The following is a 21,562-nucleotide window of genomic DNA, read 5'->3' as shown; positions in this document are numbered from 1 at the left end:
TCAATATCAGCATGTTCATTAAACAAAGCTATCAAATGGTTTATAATAAAAGAGCTGCATGAAGATTTTTCTGTATATGCACTTCATATACCACAGAAGACAGAGAGTGATACAGGTTGGTTCAATGACATAAAGGCGAATAAATAATTACAGATTTTTCATTTCTGACTGAACCATTCCTTTAATTTTTTAAAGCTGTATAAAAAATATACATATAGTATACGGCAGAATATTGGAGAGCGGATACTTTAACTTAATTAATGTCTTTTTTGAAAAAGACACCCTCATTGCAAATGAGTCCCATCAAAGTTCTCCCATGGCCTTAAAACGAGATCTAGGTCCAATTATTTTAGAGTGAGGAAATTATGGAAATATTGGACTAACACTGATATCAGTTATATGGCTATTTTAATGAATTCTGCCATGTTGAGGGTACAATAATTGTATTCAGAACTATCATAGTCAACACTAAATTAGTCAGTTTTGCTGATTTAAATGTTATGGTCAAAGTCTTTGGGGTCTAAATTGGTCTCAGAGGATCTTTCACAGACGATGATTTTTGTGATGTATCAATACAGTGATGAGATTTCTTCAGCCAGGCACAATGCACACCACTCTTGGGATGGGCCGGCTGAAAGAAAAAATATATCCTTTACCAGATAAAATTACTTTTTCCTCCTGAAAGTCAGAAAAATGATCGGAATAATGCACTATTCATGGCATCGGACAGCAGGAGGTGGGAAAAACAAGGTAGAATAAGGTTCCCTTTTATATCCTTTTTCTCATCCCCATACACCCTGCTGCTGACCAGTGCAAAAAACAAAATCCAGGTATCCTAATGTTTAAAAAAATAACACTATTATTGGCTGCTATTGAATCCAATTGCAACCAATGCAGGTTGTAACAGATAAGGACCTGATGGAATCTGTCTTTGCACTATCTGAGCCAAAGTGGTCTCCGTATGAGTCAAATGGAACGGCGACGCATTGACAATTCAAATCGGACAGCAGCTTTGCAGGCAATTCACCCTGCAATCTACATGCATCCCCCCGCCAGCAGACCCAGGCGAGATTGCATTTTATGCACAAAGGCCTTCACTTTGGAAGATTCTTCATATTCACCCACAATCTACTGTAATAAAGTCCCGTGGTTTACAAGTGTGCTGAAGTTTTCACTTCAAACTTTTTTACACATGGAACAATAAAATGGAAATGAGCTTAATTATTAAAGCAACAGCTACCTCCGAAATGAAAAATCTATCAAAAAGGCCATTTTTCAATGACAGTTCATAATGACTCATTAAAATGGTCTATACATGCCATATATAATACACGTATATAAAATGGTTCTCATGCATTCTGACCAAATCAGTGTTGTTATTGTTAAACTAAAATTACTAAAATTTTGATATTAAAACGACAACTGAAAAATAAAAACAAAAGCTAATTTAAAATAACAAATAAATATTATAATACTATAATAGTATATACAGCATATAATCCTGAAAAAACACTGGACCAAATGTCATTGTGGTCAAAGCTGGTGTCTGTTCAGGGTGGTACATAATACAAAATGTTTCAGTAGTTGAAGGTCAACCAAACAACCCAATTCAGGCATTTTAGGGGCTGTCTATTACCCTTATTCACTGAGCTGTTTTGTTAGCTCTGTATAGCCTAAAAACCAGCTTAAGGTATAAGATGGACACTGGGAAAAGAAAGAGTGAATTGAAAAATACGCTATGTACCAGGCATGCCCTTAACATATGCAATTTGTTTTTCTGCGCTTGCCGAAGGGATGACGCCGATCTCTGACCCCACTGCAAACTTAAGGAGGTCCCCCGATGCCCGGCCTTCATGAATCTTTTAGGCAGAGGGAGTCTGGAGTTCAAAGTTTCTGTGAACTCAAGAAATAATAAGCTGCCTGATTAGCGTTGCTAAAAATACCCGCATGGCCAAAAGGAGCCAGGTGGTAGGATGGGCCTCCGGCCTATTTCCATGTTCAGAGGCCGATCTGAAACACAGAGACACGCCATACAATAAGAGGGGCCCTGGTGCTTTTTACTGTGACACCAGTCCCTCAACACGTGTTTTTATATACTGTAAACGTATCTTACAGTAGTCTCGCATTGTGCCTTTCTTCTGCCAGATCATTTTTGCTACTCTTCGGGAAAAGACAAACAAGAATGCTGTTGCATCAACAATATTCAACAGCTTCACATGCAGTACACTGGATTGGAAATTGTAATGTCAATCATGTATCAGTCACCATATGCTTGTTCACACACCCACATAAATGCAACGAGAAAGGAAATATATACTTTGGCTTTCATTCTCCTTTCAAGTAACAATACCGTTGTTCCGCATTTCATCTCAACATAGACTTAAAATCAACATGAAACAGTAGACACATCCATTTTTTATTGTAATATACTTGGATTTTATCTATAAGGAAAGCTGTTCCAGATCATTGTTATTTTAGTAACATTGAGATATGTTAATAGTTTTTATTAATAGGTTTGATTTATTATTAGTTTTCATTTTTTATTTTTGTTAATGCTTTAATTGTTCTGCGTTTTTGTCATTTTTATTTTTCAACATGTCTATGTATATAGTTTTTTTTTTATTTTGTTATTATTATTTCAGTTTTAGTTTAAGTTATCAAATTGACAAATGTTGTCTTGGAAACGATCTTAAAAAAACTTTATTTTAAAAAAGTAACAAAAATGTGTGTTTTCCTGTGTTGACAATGTATTTCCATTTGAATGGATCAGCTGTTTTTTGTTGTTGTTGTTGCTTTTTTAAGTCATGTTATTGCTGCGATTTTTTACTTACTAATCGGTTGTATGCGGTGTAAGGAGGTGGGATGTTCTCCTTCAAGAGAGCATCTGATTGGACAAAAATCTTTGTAGTGCAGGATGAGTCATCACTGTTCCAATTTACTGAAAGGAAAAAACATTTTAAATATTTATATCCAGTAAAAGTGAATTTAGTCAACATTTAGGACTTTAAATTTGTCTTTTACAGCATGGCAATGTTGTTTTTGGTCAGGGTAACAAGAAGAGGACAAATTCTTCATTTGTTCATATCAGAAAGACTTTAGTGGGAGAAAATTTGGAATTGCTTGGATGAAAGTCATTTGTTTTCCTGCTCCAGAGATCTGCCACTCGCGCAGATGGCATCAGCCGAGATATTGCGTTAAACTCTCAGCACCCCACCATACACGTTTCTGCTCTCCTTTTCCCTCCCTCTCTCTCCTCCTGTTTTATATTTAACTTCAACCTGTCAATTAAAGAGTGAGAGGGCAAAGAGGAAATAAGAGAGACAGGGAGAGAGAGACAGCAAGAAGCACAGAACTAATTAGGCAACTGTGTAATTTTAATTAGCTGTTTTGATAATTAAACTAATTAGTTCCCCTGTGTTTCCACTACGTGCTACCGATTGGAGTTTTTTTCTTTTTACAACACGACTTCAGAGCTCCACTCCGTCGGTTAATTAGTCACTTTTGCATCAGAAAGCTTTATTGATAGCCTTAATTTGCAGTTGAAATGAGAAATCTGCTGTCAATAATTCGGATAATTGCCCGCCATTTGATTGCGGAGAACAAAAGTGGCAGGCCTTTGAGTTTGTAGCTGCTGGAAATCCCTCGGGTCGTTTCCTGGATGCTTAGCTCTCCATCTGATCTACATATCAGCAAATAACACCGCCGTCCGCAACATCTCGACTCCGCTAACAAGACGGGATTCCTGCCAAATAAGGAATGCTTTGACCCGCCCCACCTACGTTTTCCATCAAGCTCTCCTCTTCTCGTCTGCCTCAGCCCTCCTCCCCGCTCCTCACACCCAGTGTCCTACGTTCGCGGTAATTGAGGAATGAGGGTGGGGGGGGGACAGAAAGTTGCAGCTTTGCTTTGTAGCTAATTAGTGTCCTTGGAATTAAATGAGCAGCTCTTTGTGCACCTCCAGCTCCTGCGGCCCATGTTTGTGAATTGAATAATTGATTCCCCTCCACTAATCAGGGAGCGACATAATGAGCCAGTTTAATTAAATGGGGATCTAACCTGGCGAACACTGGGAAAATATTTGCTCGTTTACAGCTAATCAGAAATAACAGAGCGAGATGGTTCGGGGGGTGGGGGCTGGAAACCAAGAAGAACGTGCGTGATTGTGTGCTTCGAGGAGGGGAATCTTAAAATGGTCCATGTTACTGAAGGAATATATGAGAAAATGAGATGCTGGCTTTGACGTTTCTCTACGTCGGGGCCTAAAGTGAGGAAAACTTAAGATATATTATGTCTCTTTGACTTCTCTTCTGGTATTTTCGGAGGCCTTGGGCCATGGGATGATGGTAGCAGATTGACCTTTCTTTATCAGAGGCACAACACGCTGACATGTCCCTCATGGGCAGCACCCCAGGACGAGGTCGAGATAGCCGAGGTACCCCTGAGCATTGACCTCTCCACCTCTTCTCACCTCGTTGATGTGCCACTAGAGGCACCACTTACCCTCAAAGGCTTGTGGATCCTACAGACCTTTAAGTACGCTGAGATAAAATAATGGTGGCTCAAAGGTGTCTATGGCCAGCCACCAACCAGGTGATGGAGATGGATACAATTTGTTAAAAAAGTAGAGTTTAAGAGGCTGGGATTTCAGCCTGGCACAGTCTGCAGGATTTAAAAAGTTTGTTGCTGGATTTTGTTCGGGCTACACTGTAAAATAGGGTTCAATTTGTGAAAATTAGTCAAGAAAATTAGGTCATTTTTATGAAGCATTTATCGATTTAGGTTAAATTATACATACAATATTGTCTATTCATGTTTGCTTAAATATTATTTTTTAATAAATACTTGATGTAAAAGTATTCTATATTGTTAGTTCATGATATCTTATACATTAATGTTAACAAATTGAACATTATTACTGACTAAAATGTTGCCAAGGTTTTTGAAATGATACAATTTGACTAGTGTGCGGGATTTATATTTTTCTAGTTTATACTATTAAATTGTAAAAAAATTGCTTACTAAAAATTTGTACAAAGTGAGAGTCCAAAATAAACTCTAGCCACGTACCAAATGATTGTTCAAAAAGAAGACTTTTGTGCCCATTAACCTTAAATGAACTGTAACATGATACATCATACATACTGAGCAGCATCTGTTGCAACTTGTACATCTTCTAACAACTTATAATCTCAATTGAAAAGTTATGTAGGACTACTTTTTTCTCTCTCTCTATGCCAAAAGGAAATGAACAAAACCATGGTTTCTTTATTACATTTTTGTATTGGAGCAGTTTCACAGAAAGGTGGATACAGTGACCTGTACTGTTTGCATCAAATATCCAAGGAAATTAAGGGGGAAAATCCCTGTGATGAGTACCTGAATAAATAAATAAAATAATACAATTATTATTTAAAAAATAAAACAAAATATTTAATATACTTGGATTTTATCCATAAGGAAAGCTGTTTCAGATCTGTTTTTCATTGAGATATGTTAATAGTTTTTTAATAGTTTGAATTCGTTTTTATTTTTATATTTTATTTTATTTTTCGTTAAAGCTTTAATTGTTCTTTGTTTTTGTCATATTATACGTATATGGTTTTTATTTGTTATTTTTTTTATTTCAGTTCTAGTTTGAGTTATTTTAGTACGTCAAATTAAACAAAGAAAATTAAGATTTTTTTCCTTGGAAACTATCTGAAATAAAATAAGCTTATTTTTTAAAACGATTATTTGATTTTTGTTTTTTCAAGAATTTTCATTTAACAAAAATTTGTGTTTTCTGTGTTGACGATGCATTTCCATTTGAACGGATCAGCTGTGTGTGTGTGTGTGTGTGTGTGCGCATTTTTTTTAATGGCCATGCTGAATTATTATTTACTAGTTGGTTGTATGTGACATAAGGGGGCGGTACATTCTTCTTCAAGAGAGCATCTGATTGGACAAAAAATCTGTGCTGTGCAGGATGAGTCAACACTGCTCCATTTTCCTGAAAGAGAGAAGCATTTCAAATAGGCTATTAAATTTAGTCAACGCCTAGGAGTAGACCAGCATAAAGATAACCTCAAAGCTACCAAAAAAACCTTCCATTTTGATATCACGTTGGCTCATGTTGGAAATTAAGGGGGAAAATCCCTGATGAGTACCTAAATAAATAAATAAAATAATAAAAATAATTATTTAAAAAATAAAATAAAATATTTAGTAAATTGCAGTTTTATTGCTGCATTTTATTGCTGCCGTCTGCTGAATTTGTAGTTTCCAAATACGACGTGCCCTAAACTTCCCGACAACCTCACATGTTGGTCATTTGCAGCATGGCTGGATTTGGGTTGATATTAATTTACTAAAACACAGGATTATAAGAGGGACAGAAGTGGATCATTGAAAGAATACACACTCATCCTGCCCCAACCTCCTCGCCCTCCCCAGCCCCCCAATGAAAAATGAAATACTGCATTGAAATTCCACACCAGAGGAAGGATAGAGAGAAGCTAAAGCTTCTCTTTCTTTTTCTTCATCCCATTCCTCTGTCTCTCACTGTCCCTCTCTACCTCTCTACCTCTCACACCACACGATTCCACAGGCCCCTTTTCTTTTCCACTGCTGTCATTCCCAAGAGCCTGCACACATCAGAAACACAGATTTGAAAAAAGTTGGCTTTGTGGACTTTGGAAAGGAAAAAGAAAACATCCCTTTGCTTTTGAACTTGCCAAGCAGCAAAACCACACATTGACCGTATCTCGGTTGTGTCCAAAGAAGAGAACAAGAAAGGGTGGAAGAAGAATTAGGAAAGAAAGGTAAACAAACAACATGTAACACTGGTCAGTGAGGACAACCTGCTTTCCTTTAAACTCTGCATGAAACACCTGAAGTTTACAACATCACTTCCTAAGGGAAGGATTGTGGTTTTTCTTGTTTCTACTTTACTTTATTGTTTTTAAACTTGCTTCTCAAATTTATTCATTCCAGAATAACAATGTCATTTATTTTAATTATCATCCATCAATGAGTCATTTTCTCACCCTAATTCCATAAAAAAAAAAACGTGTATTTCCATACAGTATTTCTTTCATAAAACACAAACTGAGAAAGTTTGATTCATTGTACTGGTTGCTTTCACATCAGAGGGTTTAAAACTTTTTGATGGACCTAAAAAAGATGAGTTTCTTGTGAGGGATACCTTTATAAAATATGTAAGCAAGCAGAATTTTGGCATATAAAAATACTGTGTGAAAAATATATTAAGGTTGATATTATCAAGAAGATATGTCTCCAATCAGTAAGCTTTTAAATATTTTATTCAAAATTAAAAAGCCCAATGTGAACCCAATGTGAATCAGTAAAGTTTTATTTTATTTTATTTTATAAAAAAAAATACTAATTTACATTTATTTGCTTGTATTAAATATTACATATATAATCAGCAGATTTTTAAATGTTTTATTTTTTATTTTCTATTATTATATTATATTGTATAAGAAAAATATAATAAAATACTAAAAAGATAAAACACCAAAGTAAATTTACATATATTAATATATATATATATATATAGTGAAGTGACATTCAGCCAAGTATGGTGACCCATACTCGGAATTCGTGCTCTGCATTTAACCCATCCGACGTGCACACACACAGCAGTGAACACACACACCGTGAACACACACCCGGAGCAGTGGGCAGCCATTTATGCTGCGGCGCCCGGGGAGCGGTTGGGGGTTCGGTGCCTTGCTCAAGGGCACCTCAGTCGTGGTATTGAGGGTGGAGAGAGTGCTGGACATTCACTCCCTCCACCTACAATTCCTGCCTGCCGGAGACTCGAACCCGCAACCTTTGGATTACAAGTCCGACTCTCTAACCATTAGGCCACGACTTCCCCTATATATATACAGTGGTGTGAAAAAGTGTTGGCCCCTTCCTGATTTTTTATTTTTTTGCATGTTTATCACACTTTAATGTTTCAGATCCTCAAACAAATTTGAATATTAATCAAAGATAACACAAGTAAACACAACATGCAGTTTTTGAATGAAGTTTTTTATTATGAAGGGAAAACAAAATCCAAACCCACATGGCCCTGTGTGAAAAAGTGCTTGCCCCCTAAACCTAATAACTGGTTGGGCCACCCTTAGCAGCAACAACTGCAATCAAGCGTTTGTGATAACTTGCAATGAGTCTGTTACAGCGCTGTGGAGGAATTTTGGCCCACTCATCTTGGCAGAATTGTTATAATTCAGCCACATTGGAGGGTTTGAGCATGAACCGCCTTTTTAAGGTCATGCCACAGCATCTCAATAGGATTCAGGTCAGGACTTTGACTAGGCCACTCCAAAGTCTTAATTTTGTTTTTCTTCAGCCATTCAGAGGTGGATTTGCTGGTGTGTTTTGGATCATTGTCCTGCTGCAGAACCCAAGTTCGCTTCATCTTGAGATCAAGAACAGATGGCCGGACATTGTCCTTCAGGGTTTTTTGGTAGATGGCTGAATTCATGGTTCCATTTATAACAGCAAGTCTTCCAGGTCCTGAAGCAGCAAAACAGCCCCAGACCATCACACTACCACCACCATATTTTAATGTTGGTATGATGTTCTTTTTCTAAAATGCTGTGTTACTTTACGCCAGATGTAATGGGACACACACCTTCAAAAAAGTTCAACTTTTGTCTCGTCAGTCCACAGAGTATTTTCCCAAAAGTCTTGGGGATCATCAAGATGTTTTCTGGCAAAACTGAGACGAGCCTTTATGTTTTTTTGCTCAGCAGCGGTTTTCATTTTGGAACTCTGCAATGCAGGCCATTTTTGCCCAGTCTCTTTCTTATGGTGGAGTCATGAACACTGGCCTTAACTGAGGCAAGTGAGGCCTGCAGTTCTTTAGATTTGTTGTGGGGTCTTTTGTGACCTCTTGGATGAGTCGTCGCTGCGCTCTTGGGGTAATTTTGGTCAGCCGGCCACTCCTGGGAAGGTTCACCACTGTTCATGTTTTCGCCATTTATGGATAATGGCTCTCACTGTGATTCGCTGGAGTCCCAAAGCTTTAGAAATTGCTTTATAACCTTTTCCAGACTGACAGATCTCAATTACTTTCTTTCTCATTTGTTCCTGAATTTCTTTGGATCTCAACATGATGTGTACCTTTTGAGTATCGTTTGAGTATACTTCACCTTTTTTTGGGGGGGGGGGGGGGGGGGGGGGGGGGGGGGGGGCAAACACTTTTTCACACAGGGCCATGTGGGTTTGGATTTTGTTTTCCCTTCATAAAAAAAACCCCTTCATTTAAAAACTGCATGTTGTGTTTACTTGTGTTATCTTTGATCAATATTTAAATTTGTTGGATGAAAAAACATTAAAGTGTGACAAACATGCAAAAAAATAAAAAATCAGGAAGGGGGCCAACACTTTTTCACACCATTGTATATATATATATATATATATATATATATATACACAGGTGCTGGTCATAAAATTAGGATATATTGAAAAAGTTGATTTATTTCAGTAATACCACTCGAAAAGTGAAACTTGTATATTAGATTCATTCATTACACACAGACTGATATATTTCAAATGTTTATTTCCTTTAATTTTGATGATTATAACTGACAACTAATGAAAGTCCAAAATTCAGTATCTCAGAAAATTAGAATATCAATTAAGACCAATGCAAAAAAAATTATTTTTAGAAATGTTGGCCAACTGAAAAGTATGAACATGAAAAGTATGAGCATGTACAGCACTCAATATTTAGTTGGGGCTCCTTTGGCCTGGATTACTGCAGCAATGCGGCGTGGCATGGAGTCGATCAGTCTGTGGCACTGCTCAGGTGTTATGAGAGCCCATGTTGCTCTGATAGTGGCCTTCAGCTCTTCTGAATTGTTGGGTCTGGCGTATTGCAATCCTCCTCTTCACAATACCCCATAGGTTTTCTATGGGGTTAAGGTCAGGCGAGTTTGCTGGCCAATCAAGAACAGGGATACCATGGTCCTTAAACCAGGTACTGGTAGCTTTGGCAGTGTGTGCAGGTGCCAAGTCCTGTTGGAAAATGAAATCTGCATCTCCATAAAGTTGGTCAGCAGCAGGAAGCATGAAGTGCTCTAAAACTTCCTGGTAGACGGCTGGGTTGACCTTGGACCTCAGAAAACACAATGGACCAACACCAGCAGATGACATGGCACCCCAAACCATCAATGACTGTGGAAACTTTACACTGGACCTCAAGCAACGTGGATTATGTGCCTCTCCTCTCTTCCTCCAGACTCTGGGACCTTGATTTCCAAAGGAAATGCTAAATTTACTTTCATCAGAGAACATAACTTTGGACCACTCAGCAGCAGTCCAGTCAAGACGCTTCTGACGCTGTCTCTTGTTCAAGAGTGGCTTGACACAAGGAATGCGACAGCTGAAACCCATGTCTTGCATACGTCTGTGCGTGGTGGTTCTTGAAGCACCGACTCCAGCTGCAGTCCACTCTTTGTGAATCTCCCCCACATTTTTGAATGTTTTTTTTTCACAATCCTCTCCAGGGTGCGGTTATCCTTATTGCTTGTACACTTTTTTCTACCACATCTTGTCCTTCCCTTCTCCCCTCTATTAATATGCTTGGACACAGAGCTCTGTGAACAGCCAGCCTCTTTAGCAATGACCTTTTGTGTCTTGCCCTCCTTGTGTAAGGTGTCAGTGGTCGTCTTTTGGACAACTGTCAAGTCAGCAGTCTTCCCCATGATTGTGTAGCCTACAGCACTAGACTGAGAGACCATTTAAAGGCTGTTGCAGGTGTTTTGAGTTAATTAGCTGATTAGAGTGTGGCACCAGGGGGTCTTCAATATTGAACATTTTCACAATATTCTAATTTTCTGAGATACTGAATTTGGGACTTTCATTAGTTGTCAGTTATAATCATCAAAATTAAAGGAAATAAACATTTGAAATATATCAGTCTGTGTGTAATGAATGAATCTAATATACAAGTTTAATTTTTTTAATGGTATTACTGAAATAAATCAACTTTTTCATGATATTCTAATTTTATGACCAGCACCTGTATATAACATTTTATTATTTGTATTTTATATTCAAAAACCCAAAAGCCATAGAGCCATATCTCCTTGGTCAAATTTTATCTGGAAAGTATTTACTAATTTATAATTTTTATTACTATTTATAATTATATATTTTATTAATATTTCAAGTCAATACAGTGTTGACAACCATAGATCAAATATATATATTTTTACAAAAATTACTTTTCTGTGGACCCCATATGACTGGTTCATTGTCGACAGACAATAATTTAGTGTGAAAAGCAAGACTTTGGTACTGAAATAACCCAACAGTATGTGTACAGAAAGCAATTAAGCACTTAGAAGTGACAAGCATATTTACATGCAACCTGAACCTGGCTGATGATGACCTTCAGCTGCTTTGAGAAATATCATCTCTCATTCTAACCGTACCGCAGGGGATCTTTTTCGAAGTTCAGGTCCACGTGAGAGCCAAATCCACCATCTATCCTCCATCTTTACTAGAGAGAGGCGCGTGTACGAGATGAGACACTGTGGCTGAATATCAGACAGACAGAGGAGGATAACGAGCCTCATCCTTGCCGTTCATTAGCGCCGAGAACTCCCTAGCCTCGAGGGATGGGATAATTCCCACGGTAACCATTGCACATTCTTAACAAGCATCTATGCTGAACTTGCTCTGAGTGAGCGCTGCAGCTAGTCCACCTGATTTGGCAGGTCCAGCCCATAAGTGTGTGCTTGGTTACATGAGAATGATTAGCAGGGTCTTATGGGATACACTGAAGCCCCCGCTGACACTGCTTGCTCATGTTTGCAAACAAACACAGAGTTTCTTTACAAAAAACAAGATATTTAGCAGCCATTGAGAGTTCTTAGTTGTGTAACTCTTTAAATATGGTGTCTGACTAGCATTAGCCATTCCAATTCATCCCAAAGGGTTCAAGTCTGGGTTTTGTGTAGTCCAGGTCAAGTTCTTTCACTCCAGACGCCGTTTAAATTTCTTTAAGACCTGAAGTGTTTGTCTAAGGAGTTGTATGCTTGATTTTATGCACCTTTTAGCAATTAGCAAGGAACGTCCATATAGGTTTGGTCACGTAGTGCTGCTAATCACCTTTTTGTGCAATTTTGTGCTCGTGAAAGAAAATACTATGATTATTTAGCCTCAGGAGTGTGTGCTTTCTGGGAAAAGGCCTTGAAGAGAAGCATTAACATTCGTTTGCCACTTTGAAGGGGCAGCCGTTACTAATCGCTAAGAAATTTCCTTACTACCTGAGGGCCTGTCAGGTTGTAAATGAAAAGGAATTAAGAAGAAATCCATACGTTTTCACACCCAACCCCCTTCCCTCGAGTTCGCTCTCCCAGCTTGCGCACACTAGATGGGAGTCTATCATTAGCAGACCAAATTAAACATTAGCTCTTCAGCTGCCGGTAGTTTGGGCTAATTGCTAATCAGCAGTAAAAGTTGCCTGGCACGGAATATTGCTTACCATAAGATAAAGGTAATTTGCTGCTTGAGACAAGCTAGGCCGACTTGTCTGTTGTTGTCCAGAGTCCGTTCCTAATTACTGCCGGAGGGCGATGACAGTCATTCGATGGAGATTAAGACTGAGGAGAAAAAATGAAAATGCACCATAATGCAGGAATGAGCTAGAAATGCTTCTGTCTGCTTTTCTTTAATTTCCCCACTCTCGCTCCGTTTCCCTTCTGCACTCCGTTTATTACCAAGAGGGATGGATTCTTGCATGGCAAATCAACAGCAGGGAAGCTTATTGATAGCCAAAGAGTCAGTTGAAAAGCTCCATCTTGAACTGAGCTTAGATCATCAAAAGATTCCTTGAGCTTTGGGTAATTGGCACGACACTTACAGATATATGCAGTTATATAGGGCACATATAGCATACTGCATGTAATTAGATTTTCAATCTTTTCTTTTTTGACAAAAATGTTTTACATATCATTGGGAAAGTATTTCTCAATTTAGGGAGGAACTACAGTAATTATAGTTCTGTGCAGCCAGACCTTCACACTGATGACAGAAGGTCTGGGAATCTTGGCCGCTTTGAATGGCCAAGAACTGCCCAAGAGTCAATATGACTGATAGGTAAAGCAACCAATCACGTTTCATTTTGTGTCGCGTCATGTTTAGGGGCGTGGAAATGTCGCCACAATAACAGAGTGTCTAAAACTCTTGGACATATTTTAAAGGGTTACTCCACCCAAAAATTTTAATTTTGTCATTAATCACTTACCCCCATGTCGTTCCAAACCCGTAATTCTTCGTCTTCTTCGTCTTCGTTTTTATTTTTATTAGTTGTAATAATTGAAAAAAAATGATCCTGTTATCCTAATTTCAGATCCTTACAGTTAAAAATGTTCAATGCATTTAGCAAATATTTTGTTAGCAACTTGTAGCATAGCTAACTTTTGTTTTTAAAGGGTAACCCAGCTATTTGATTAGCTTGTAGCTTTGCAAGCAGTCATTTCAAGTTAATTTTTTAGCCAATTTTTTTGAGTATTTGTTCAAAAAGATGATACTTTTATAAGAAATTGCATAGTTATGCTAGTTATGTACTGTTTTAGAGCTACAGATCATCCCGATGTTCACAGATGAAAGTGGCGTATTTTTCCCACCACGTTCCCATCAAGTGCCACATCATCCTGTTCCTGATTGTCTCAGTGTCAGCCAACCCGGCTCAGCTGATGTCCCACAGGTCTCTGACTGCAGGATAAAATCTGAGTCTACAGCTATCATAATTAATAATCACCCACCCACAGGCTTCTCAGCCTAACCTTCAAAATCCAATCCAGCTCGTCTTCTGATCCCCGGATTGATAGATGTGCATGTTTCCCGCACACGCACACTGTAAATATGTATGTACTCATAAACTCAAACAACATTCGTCCCTTTCATCTGCAGGTTCACCGTACGGGGAGGAAAAGACACACATGTACAGATACACACTCGCGCACTTTTATCTAATGTCAGATATCAAAATGTCAAACCATCGGTTGGGGGGAAGGGGGGCGGAGCGGGTAGTCGTGGATGTCACGCACCCCCTGGTCGAATCCCAGTGCAGTCCGATCAATACATCGTTATAGATCTTAATCACGTGAAGCGTATAATCGCCTAAAACCTATCAATTATAGACAGTGAGATAGCTGGGCCGCCAAATCCTGGCCTGCAGCCTCCTTCCTCCTTGGATTAGGATCTGAGATTGGGTCAGGATCATAGGAGCCGCGCCCTGCCCGGCCAGATATCACATTAATGACCACTCCAGGGGCAGCTGTCTCTCAGGCTGCAGTCTGGCAAAATAAATAATAAATCATTTAGGCTGGAGCTGACATAATTACCCACTAAGAAGCTCGGTGCAGGCCAACGAGGCCAGTAACAATGGCAGAGGAGAGAGCGATAGGCCGCTGATTAGCTCCTCTTTCTGAACACATGAAGCTCGGCTTCTCTCTTTACAACATCCGTCTACCTTTGCTGCCTTTCTGAAGTTTATACAAAAGATCACGGAGTACTGGTGCTGCATCATTAGTGGCACCAAACAGAATTCCAAAATAATGACTGTTATTCAACAGGTTTCACATTCGATAATAACCGCGACGCGACTGACGATGGCAGCAATGGGAAGATTATGGAGGTAGTATGTACAGCTGCATTCATACTACATGTACACTCATAAAATATGCTTTATTAGCGGTCGAAAGGTAAGCCCATGCAGATCTCTCCGACAGTACGTGATTTCAGGTTCAACTACAGTGTAGAAGATGGATCACTTGTAAAAAATAAATGCAAGAAATTGGAATGAATGGCGGGATGTACGAAGTCCTGATTTCAGTTAAAAAGGCCTTTTTGATAGAGATGTTGCGTGTTGTTTTTATATTAGCTCGACCAGAAAAACCTAAGTTATGATACCTCAAACTGTCCTTGAGACGTGTTTCTTTCCTCATGTAAGTAAATATAAGCTTTATTTGAATGTCTGTTGTCTACATAAGAATAGCCGCCCAGGGGGATTTGTCAAGATGGCTGCCAAATGAACTGATTTTTTACGGCGACCCAGTAGTAGAAAACACAACAAAATCTCCATAACACAATGAAACTGCCACAACACAACGCATAGGACTAATTCTATTGTATTGTGTTAATTTCGTGTTGTGGCTTGTTTCTGTTGTGTTGTGCTAATTTTGTTGTGTTGTGATTTATTTACTTTATGTTGTGCTAATTATATTTTGTTGCGACTTGTTTCCATTGTGTTGCAGCTTGTTTCTGTTGTGTTGTGCTAATTTCGTTGTGTTGCGACTTGTTTACTTTGTGATGTGCTAATTATATTGTGTTGTGGCTTATTTACATTGAACTATGACTTGTTTCCATTGTGTTGGGGCTTGTTTTTGTTGTGTTGTGCTAAGTTTGTTGTGTTGCAGCTTGTTTCCGTTGTGTTGTGTAGATTTCTTTGTGTTGTGTACTACTGGGCCAACATAGATTTGCCTTAAAGGGGTCATCGGATGCCCATTTTCCACAAGTTGATATCATTCTTTATGGTCTTAATGAAAAGTTTATAACATACTTTGGTTAAAATTTCTTAATGGTAGTGTAAAAACTACCGTTTTTAGTCCATGTTCCTTTAAATGCTAATTGGATCTGCTGACCCCTCCCCTCTCTTCCATGGGGTGATGAACATTACTTTTTACTATAGCCGCAAGACTGGCTAACTAGCACATTATTAGGAAAGGTGATTTGCAAAGATTCATAGAAAAAACCCTAATACTTTTTCTGTAGATGAAGCTGGATCACGAATGATTCGCACGAACATATACGCATTTAGGCAGATTGGGGATCGGCGCATTCCCTTAAAAACAAAAGTAACCTTAATCCTCTGCGTTTTCAGCGGCTCAGATGTCAGGGTGTTAATGATGACTGCTATATTCATTATTACATGCAACAAGAAAACACCTCAATCGCTTAATCGGAGACATCTTGTCTTCCCCTGCACTGGAGTAGACTCAATAGCGGACAGCTCTCAGCTCTCTCAGGGCAGGTCTAAGGTAAGAAGGCCTTGTCAATCACCTATTGTGGGAGGGGCCTGTACATAACTACGTCATTCTGACAAGAATCTCAGAACAGCCTGATTTGAGAAAGGGAATTTTAAAAAAGAAAAAAAAAACACTGGGTGGATTATTGGATGAATGTATGCACACACTTCCAAAACACATTTATGTTCAAACAACTTGTAAAGTGAATTTAGCATCCGATGACCCCTTTAAAGGGACCTTAACAATATTTACACTCTTGATGGAAATTAACCATTTCATTAAATATTAAATAAACCACTTTCTTCTACACATTACATAGAATGAATGAGAGGAAGACGCTTTAGTTCTGCATTAACTAAAACAGTTAAAAACAGTTTTGTTAACTGAAATAAAGCTGAAATAAAATAAAAGGGAAATATTACATGAAAAACTTGCCTTGACAACTAACTGAAATAGTTGAACTAGTAAAATTGCTAAACTAAAACTAAAATTTGAAACTACTTAAAAATATTTGTACAAAACAAAAACTATTAAAATTATAATGATCTAAAAAAACTTATGACAAAAAATATGAAAAATATAAAAATAAAAGCTTATAATTATAATAATATATGAATAAAAATTACACGGGTTCAGCTACATTTTTAGCAATGACAATATGCACAAATTCCTACATTTTGGCAGAAATAATAATAAAATTATTTTTTTTAAATCCCTTTTTTACCATGCCTGTAATTATTTCAAAGTTAATGCCAACTAACCTAGAGGTAAATACACTATCCAGGGAATGTTGCACAGCAGATGTGAAAGTGGTATTGACCCAACCCTCCTCTTCCTGCCTGCAAGCAATTGTCATTCCCTCCCACGGAAACACCTTGTTGCCAGTGGCGATGCAATTAAAGGGACGGAGAACTCATTTTAGATGCATGTCTCTTATGCTCGAATTGCCAATCAGGAAGGGCGATTTTTGAGGTAACTGCGGAAATGCCGCCAACTCACCTCATTCATTTGTTCAGTCAGCATTCAAAGGAATATAGAGAAGAGGGAGGGCCGAAACAAATATGTTGTCTACATGTTCTGATTTATCTCACCTTACACACCTTTTCTGTCCCGAGAAGCTTCTTCACTTCCCAGTCCAAATTTTAATTCAGAAAAATTCCTAAGCGGATTTTCTCAATTTAGCCATACTTTTAATCTTTGGCAAAAATGAGTGATGACTTCTTTCAATAAAAAAAAAAAAAAAAACCCTGACAGGCTTACAGAGCACACCGGCGGATTAGTTTCCCGTGGAGATGAGGTTTTCCTTTGTGCTGCTGTGTGTCTGTTTGATGGGGGTTTAACTGGAAACGTTCATGCTGAAATTGGATGCAGACAGGGATAGTGGTGCGAAGACCGGGTTTTGATATGGACCCCACACGGTAACTCTGGTCTAACATACCCTCATCTTCCTCTCCCTGAGGCCAGCCTTAACGCCTATGATGACTACCATATTCCCTATATATACAGAGCAACAAACCGGGATGTTATTTAAACGCATATATACCTAGATCTACAGGAAAATGCACTTTTCTCTATGTTTACACCAATTCAAAGTGGTTTCCAGAGGAAATGTAAGTCCTATCGTTCTCGCTTTTAGATATATTGGATTCCTGACATGTTGCCATTCTGCCAAGGATGCTGACGAGAGATGAAAATACTGTGCATAATGCCGGACTCTTGTAAAGTAAGATGATTATGACATCTCGTTGCGTAGAAACAGGCCGTTCTCAGCAGCGAAGCAAGGTTAACAGGTTGTTTACCAGATAAATCAGTTCAGGGTCTCGGAAAAAACTGCTTCATGACAGTGCATTACAGAAAATGAAGAGCTTTCTTCCAATTTGGGCAGTCTTAGACAGGAAGCATCATTTGAAAAGTATTAGGACCAACACAAGGCATGTGATTGGACGACTGCTGTCCTGGTGTGGCCCCCCTTCCTGTGCTGGCCAGGGTTCACGACAGATGGGCAAAGGCAGGCCTAAGCTCAGACTGTCTGAGACACTCAGGATGGGTATCCTGTCCTATTAGATTCATCCTCTCAATCCTGCAAGCAGGCATTTGTTTGATGATTTGGCTGCTTTGATGCCCCCATTATACACCCTGTGCTGACAGACAGAGAACAATGTATTTCCCCTGATTTGCACGATGTTTTGTAAACAGACCTAAAATCATAAGGAAATTTCGGTAGCACTTTATTTTACAGTCCTGTTACTCATGTACATACTATGTACTTATTATAGTAATTACAATAACTAGGTAATAACTAGGTACTAACCCTGAACCTAACCCTAAACCTAACACTACCCTATGTACTTACCTTATATTACCAGTACTTTCTTAAGCAGGTACACTGTAAGTACATGGAAGTGCACATACTGTAAAACAAAGTGCAACCGAAATTTCTTATTTAAAGCGATGCATATTGTTTTATTAAAATGCTCCTGACAGTTATTTAGGGTTAAGAAAGGAATAAATGCACATTCAGATGATTGTTACAGAAAAATAAATCCCTTTGATTTATCAGCTGATTTGGAGATTTAACAGTATTGGGCGATATTGGATATTTAATTGTACATGCTCAATTCTGACTATTTTTATATTTAGATTACCTTGGCCACCATCTAACACTTACTTAAACTTAATCTTTGAAAATGCTATTAATAACACTGTTCATCTTTATTAAATTTAAAAATGATTACTTTTGTACATTATAAATTGTGATGCATTTACTTTATATATTTAATTTAATATATTTAGAGTGCAAAGTAAGTGTGTATGCATGTATAAATATGAAGTTTATGTATATTGTATATAATATATGTATATTCAATGGCTGTGCGAAGTTGCTAGATATTGGCAGGAACTGGAACACACTGTCATATACGCCGATCCAGAGTATCCCAAAAATGCTCAATGGGTGAAATGTCCGGTGAGTATGCTGGCCATGCAAGAACTGGGATGTTTTCAGCTTCCAGGAATTGTGTACAGATCCTTGCAACATGGGGCCTTGCATTATCATGTTGCAACATGAGGTGATGGTCGTGGATGAATGGCACAACAATGGGCCTCAGGATCTCGTCACGGTATCTCTGTGCATTCAAAATGCCATCAATAAAATGCACCTGTGTTCGTTGTCCATAACATACGCCTGCCCATACCATAACCCCACTGCCACCATGGGCCACTTGATCCACAGCGTTGACATCAGCAAACGGCTCACCTACACGATGCCATACATGCTGTTTGCCATCTGCCCTGTACAGTGAAAACTGGGATTCATCCGTGAAGAGAACACCTCTCCAAAGTGCCAGACGCCATCGAATGTGAGCATTTGCCCACTCAAGTCGGTTATGATGACGAACTGCAGTCAGGTCAAGACCCAGATGAGGACGACGAGCATGCAGATGAGCTTCCCTGAGACGGTTTCTGACAGTTTGTGCAGAAATTCTTTGGTTATGCAAACTGATTGTTGCAGCAGCTGTCCGGGTGTCTGGTCTCAGACGATCTTGGAGGTGAAGATGCTGGAAGTGGAGGTCCTGGGCTGGTGTGGTTACACATGGTCTGCGGTTGTGATGCCGGTTGGATGTACAGCCAAATATTCTGAAACGCCTTTGGAGACGGCTTATGGTAGAGAAATTAACATTCAATTCACGGGCAACAGCTCTGGTGCACATTCCTGCAGTCAGCAAGCCAACTGCACGCTCCCTCAAAACTTACGACATCTGTGGCATCGTGCTGTATGATAAAACTGCACATTTTAGAGTGGCCTTTTATTGTGGCCAGCCTAAGGCACACCTGTGCAATAATCATGCTGTCTAATCAGCATCTTGATATGCCACACCTGTGAGGTGGATGGATTATCTCGGCAAAGGAGAGGTGCTCACTAACACAGATTTAGACAAATTTGAGAACAATGTTTGAGAGAAATAGGCCTTTTGTGTACATAGAAAAAGTCTTAGATCTTTGAGTTCAGCTCATGAAAAATGGGAGCAAAAACAAAAGTGTTGCGTTTATAATTTTGTTCAGTGTATATATATACAGTCATGGCCAAAAATACCGGCACCCTTGGTAAATATGATCAAAGAAGGCTGTGAAAATGAATTTGCATTGTTAATGCTTTTGATCTTTTATTTAAAAAATCTAACCTTTCATTAGATAATAAGAATTTAAAATGGGGGGAAATATCATTATGAAATAAATGTTTTCCTCAAATAGACGTTGAACACAATTATTGGCACCCCTAGAAATTCTTATGAGTAAAATATCTCTGAAGTATATTCCCATTCATATTCACAATTTTGAGCACTCCAGGGTGATTATGAACATGAAATTATCCAGCCATGGCTTCCTGTTTCACAGAAATATAAATAGGAAGGAAAACAAAGCCCAAATTCCCTTAATCATCCATCACAATGAGAAAAATCATAGAATATATTTCTGATGTGCAGCAAAAGATAACTGAGCTTCACAAATTAGTGAAGTGGCTTTAAGAAAAGAGCTAGAGCAGTGAAAATGTCAATTTCCACGATCAGGGCAATAATTAAGAATTTCAACAGAAAATGTTACAAAACTGCCTGGAAGAGGATGTGTGTCTATATCGTCCTAATGCACGGTGAGAAGGAGAGTTTGAGTGGCTAAAGACTCTTCAAGGACCACAGCTGGAGAATTGCAGAAAATAGTTGAGTCTCGGGGGTTGGAAAACCTTAAAAGAAATTGTCAAACAGCACCTACATCACACATGTTGTTCGGGAGGGTTTCAAGAAAAATTCTCCTAGCTCATCCAAAAACAAACTCTAGCATATTCAGTTGTCAGACACGACTGGAACTTCAAATGGGACTGGCTTCTATGGTCAGATGAAACAAAAAAGAGCTTTTTAGCAGGAAACACTCAAGATGGGTTTGGTGAACACAGGGATAAAAAGTACCCCATGTGTACAATGAAATATACTGCTGTATTTATAATGTTGTGGGCCTATATTTCTGCTGGAGGTCCTGGATATCTTGTTTAGACACATGACATCATGGATTCTATCAAATACCAACAGATAAAAAAAATCAATAAGTGACTGACACTGTTAGAAATCTTATAATGGGCCATGTTTGGATCTTCCAAACGTACAATAATCAAAATACAAACCTCAAAAACAACACAAAAATAGGTCACTGAGCACAAAACCAAGCTTCTGCTATGGCCATTCCAGTCCTCTGACCTGAACCCTGTAGAAAATGAGTGAGATGAACTGAAAAGAAGAAGCACCATCATGGAGCTGGGAATCTAAAGGATCTGGAGAGATTCTGGATGAAGGAATGGTCTCTTATCTCTTGTCAGGTGTTCTCTAACCTCATCAGGCATAATAAGAGAACATTTAGAGCTGTTAAATTGGCAAATGGAGGTTTCAAAAAGTATTGAATAAAAGGGTGCTGTTAATTGTGGCCAATGTGTATTAGAGAGAAAAAAAAAAAAAAATATA

This window comes from Barbus barbus (assembly GCF_936440315.1).
Source record: "Barbus barbus genome assembly, chromosome: 42".
Classification (NCBI taxonomy): domain Eukaryota; kingdom Metazoa; phylum Chordata; class Actinopteri; order Cypriniformes; family Cyprinidae; genus Barbus; species Barbus barbus.
This window is presented reverse-complemented; position numbering follows the sequence as displayed.